This window comes from Misgurnus anguillicaudatus, chromosome 14, assembly GCF_027580225.2.
Source record: "Misgurnus anguillicaudatus chromosome 14, ASM2758022v2, whole genome shotgun sequence".
In the NCBI taxonomy this organism is placed as follows: Eukaryota; Metazoa; Chordata; class Actinopteri; order Cypriniformes; family Cobitidae; genus Misgurnus; species Misgurnus anguillicaudatus.
In genome coordinates, this window is record NC_073350.2 from 2287104 (window position 1) to 2292307 (window position 5204).

Here is a 5204-nt window from a genome sequence, read left to right on the forward strand (position 1 = left end):
TATATTTTAAATGTATGTAATATATTGCAGTATATATTGGCAATATATGGAGTAATATGTTTATACATAAATTTTAAATGTATGTAATATATTGATACATATATTCTATATGTATGTAATATATTGCAGTATATATTGGCAATATATGGAGTAATATGTTGATACATATATTCTTTATGTATGTAATATATTGCAGCATATATTGGCAATATATGGAGTAATATGTTGATACATATATTTTAAATGTATGTAATATATTGCAGTATATATTGGCAATATATGGAGTAATATGTTGATAAATATAATCTTAATGTATGTAATATATTGCAGTATATATTGGCAATATATGGAGTAATATGTTGATGCATATATTATTTATGTGTTTAATATATTGCAGTATATATTGGCAATATATGGAGTAATATATTGATGCATATATTCTTTATGCATGTAATATATTGCAGTATATATTGGCAATATATGGAGTAATATGTTGATGCATATATTATTTATGTGTTTAATATATTGCAGTATATATTGGCAATATATGGAGTAATATATTGATGCATATATTCTTTATGCATGTAATATATTGCAGTATATATTGGCAATATATGGAGTAATATATTGATGCATATATTCTTTATGCATGTAATATATTGCAGTATATATTGGCAATATATGGAGTAATATGTTGATGCATATATTATTTATGTGTTTAATATATTGCAGTATATATTGGCAATATATGGAGTAATATGTTGATAAATATAATCTTAATGTATGTAATATATTGCAGTATATATTGGCAATATATGGAGTAATATGTTGATGCATATATTATTTATGTGTTTAATATATTGCAGTATATATTGGCAATATATGGAGTAATATATTGATGCATATATTCTTTATGCATGTAATATATTGCAGTATATATTGGCAATATATGGAGTAATATGTTGATACATATATTTTAAATGTATGTAATATATTGCAGTATATATTGGCAATATATGGAGTAATATGTTGATAAATATAATCTTAATGTATGTAATATATTGCAGTATATATTGGCAATATATGGAGTAATATGTTGATGCATATATTATTTATGTGTTTAATATATTGCAGTATATATTGGCAATATATGGAGTAATATGTTGATGCATATATTCTTTATGCATGTAATATATTGCAGTATATATTGGCAATGTATGGAGTAATATGTTGATGCATATATTCTTTATGCATGTAATATATTGCAGTATGTGTTGGCAATGTATGGAGTAATATGTTGATGCATATATTCTTTACGTATGCAATATATTGCAGTATATTGTAAAATACATGAGTAATATGTTGATACATATGTTCTATATATATGTAATTTATTGCAGTATATTGATAAATATAAATAATTGCCGCTTTTAATATATTGCACGTGAATATAATATATGTGTTTATATATCTCAAAATATATGCAATTTTACATTTATAAATATCCGCCATATTATATTCAGATTGATATGCAAAAATGTATTAACAATATATGTACAGATATAGTGTCACATGTATGTTTACTATATGGTAGAATATATTTTAAATAATATGTAAAATTATATAGAAATACATAAAAATATGTACACACATTTATACCACATATTAACACAGACTAATGGATAATCTATCAAAAGCCACCTTTATTTTCTTTTAATCAGGCACACATACTAAAACTAATTTGAGGTAAAGAGCTAAACAGACATATTACAACCACAAGAGGTTTTGCACATGGTCAGACAATGTGGTTTGCTTTACATTACATAAATGTCTTGCATTACATTAACATAAATTACATTTTAAAAGAGTGACATAAAACAGAAAATATACAAAATATAAATTAAAGCAATTTAAATTACCAAGGTCTATTTATTTCAAACTTTCAGCAGTGCCATTATACAGTGAAAAATACAATATAAACAAAATGCACAGACAATAATAGATAAATAAATAATAAACAAACTTTCAAGGAGCTTTGGCAACGTGGAAAAGCAAAGAAATAAATTGCCAAAAGAACAGGCCTTTATCCTGGTTAGTAGTCCATCTTGGCTCTTCACTGATTTAAATGACTTATATACCCATGCTTTTGCACTTCACCTGGTGTCTTAGCTCGCATATTCTACTGTTGATGGATTTTCTAACATCAGCTTCGGCCGTGGAAACTGGTTTAAAACAGCATCTGTGGAACAAAACAACAACGATTACTCTCTCCCTTCTCACTCCTTCCCCTCTGGTTCACAAAAATTTCTCCTGGAAGAGATGCAATCAAAACTGGAAAGCACAACCTCTGAAAACGATGTACCTTGTAAAGCTTTAAGTTTCCCTGGGTTGAGAGCATGCCAACGATCAGTCCCCTTCTCGAGTTTTACTGGTGGTTAGCAAACAACTTTTAGGTGCATTACCGCCACCTACTGATTAGGAGTATGAGTTAGGACTATCAGCCTCCTTGTTGCTAGTCTCTCTTATGTGTCCTGTCCTGTCCTCACGCCTGAATCTTAGCTTCCTACTCAAGCATTATGCTCCATCGCCTTTGGCACGCATTCTGGTTGAAGCAGTCGGTGTTGGGTAGAGTACTGACAAACGTAGAACATTAAAGAAAGGTCTCTGCTGTTTCAATAAAACTGTTATTTGTGTAATGCAGATTTTTGTCTTCAATATTTTCTTTAGGCTATATGCCATGCATATTCATGAATATGCTGTAGTTGTTTATTTGGAAAGTAAAAATTGTTAAATCATATATACATACATACATACATACATACATAGCACATGCATATATTCATGGGCATTGCTAGATATAAAGCTCTACTGGGGCACAGGCCCCCCATTTTTTGCTGACTTTTTTTGAAAGCCTGCTGTGTGGAAGAAGTGTGCAACACTTCTATACAATGTCCTTTGCTTAACCCACTATTCTACAGTTCAACAGTTACTGCAAAAGATACATATATACAAGTATAATCTTCATTATACCTAACATTATTACACATTTCTTGAAACTATGCCTCATATTCTCAAAACAGTAAAGACAATTCCATAAAGTCTCACACAATACTCCAAACATCATATTTTCAGGTCAAAATGAAGCTCTACACTCAAAACCATTCACTCTTACTGAAATACCAAACTTTTCCTTCAGACAACACACACAAGCTTTCACGAGTTCACACTTACATATATTTTGGAGGGTAAAGTTTAATGCGTATTTGGCGTGCTGTCCGGAGGGAGGGCTCCGAGCTCGGAGTTTGGCCCGAACCCAGAGTACTCCCCCCCATGTAAGTGTGTTTTAGGACTAAAATGTGTGGAGAAGGGGTGGTGGGGGGATGCTGCGAATTGACAACATAATGAGGTAAGACTGCTGAGTCTATTTGTACCCTCTTAGGTTGATTGCTGAGTGCTTCCACCTGTGTTGATTATCTGAGAATGCTTTCACCTGTGTTTAATTATCTGAACATGCTCCTCCCGAACCTTGTTAATAAAACATCATTTCACGAGTTCACACTTACATATATTTTGGAGGGTAAAGTTTAATGCGTATTTGGCGTGCTGTCCGGAGGGAGGGCTCCGAGCTCGGAGTTCGGCCCGATCCCAGAGTACTCCCCCCAAAGTGCAAGAGCAGAGGACAGCCGCCAGACTAAAGACCCCCCAAATGAGTGCCGAGTTTGGCGGGCTGGCATGTCGAGAAGGTGCCTGGGTGCTTGACCGGGGAGGCCCGTAATAGTGGCTCTCCGTCTGAGCTGATGGCCCCTGTTGGTCTGTGAACGGGGAGCGATTGTAGGGAGGAAAAATTCTCACTCTTTCTGCTATGGGACCAGTGCTTGCTGGACAGAAAGAGCAAACTGCAAAGTAAGTGCTTGCCCGGGAGATTTTCTCACACTGCATCGCTGGATGAAAGAGAAAATGTAAGTGCTCTATCGGAAAAGTTCTCGCTCCGTCTGCTGTGAGACCAATGCTCGCTAGACAGAAACGAAACAGGAAAATGGGCGCTTGCCCGGGAGATTTTCTCACACTGCATCGCTGGATGAAAGAGAAAATGTAAGTGCTCTACCGGAAAAGTTCTCGCTCCGTCTGCTGTGAGACCAATGCTCGCTAGACAGAAATGAAACAGGAAAATGGGCGCTTGCCCAGGAGATTTTCTCACACTGCATCGCTGGATGAAAGAGAAAATGTAAGTGCTCTATTGGAAAAGTTCTCACTCTTTCTGCTATCGGACCAGTGTTTGCTGGACAGAAAGAGGAAACTGGAAAGTAAGTGCTTGCCCGGGAGATTTTCTCGCACTGCATCGCTGCATAGAGGAGAAAATATAAGTGCTCTATTGGAAAAGTTCTTACTCCGTCCGCTGTGAGACCAATGCTAGCTGGACGGAAGGAAAACGGGAAAAATGAGTGCTTGCCCAGGAGGTTTTCTCGCACTGCATTGCTGGATGAAAGAGAAAACTGAATTGCTTTACGGGGAAGAGCTGACTCCGTCCGCTGTGAGACCAATGCTCGCTGGACGGAAAGCAAACAGAACAGGAAAACGAGTGCTTGTCCGGGAGATTTTCTCACACTGCATCGCTGGATGAAAGAGAAAATGTAAGTGCTCTACCGGAAAAGTTCTCGCTCCGTCCGCTGTGAGACCAGTGCTCGCTGGACTGAAAGGAAACATAAAGGAAAATGAGTGCTGGCCCAGGAGATTTTCTCACACTGCATTACTGGATGAAAGAGAAAACTTAAGTGCTCTACTGGGGAAGAGCTCACTCCGTCCGCTGTGAGACCAATGCTCGCTGGACGGAAAGGAAACAAAAGGAAAACGAGTGCTTGTCCAGGAGATTTTCTCACACTGCATCGCTGGATGAAAGAGAAAATGTAAGTGCTCTACCGGAAAAGTTCTCGCTCCGTCTGCTGTGAGACCAATGCTCGCTGGACGGAAAGGAAACAGAAAAGGAAAACAAGTGCTTGCCCGGGAGATTTTCTCACACTGCATCGCTGGATGAAAGAGAAAACGTAAGTGCTCTACCGGGGAAGTTCTCACTCCATCCGCTGTGAGACCAATGCTCGCTGGATGGAAAGAGGAAACAGGAAAGAGGAGAAAAGAGGGGATTTGAGTTTGAGGGTTACTCGATTAGGGTTTGGTGGGCTTTTTTAATGTGGAACCGGTTCGTCCTG

General features: G+C 36.6%; 1 long non-coding RNA gene across 1 annotated transcript; it reads right to left on the reverse strand.

Moving 5' to 3' along the window:
- Positions 1-1897: 1897 nt before the first annotated feature.
- LOC141369538 (uncharacterized) lies at positions 1898-4610 on the reverse strand. The gene is made up of 2 exons (XR_012373334.1): positions 2363-4610; positions 1898-2239 (listed from the first exon to the last, which is right to left on the reverse strand). It is a non-coding gene; the product is annotated as an uncharacterized lncRNA (long non-coding RNA).
- Between the last annotated feature and the right edge of the window lie 594 nt (positions 4611-5204).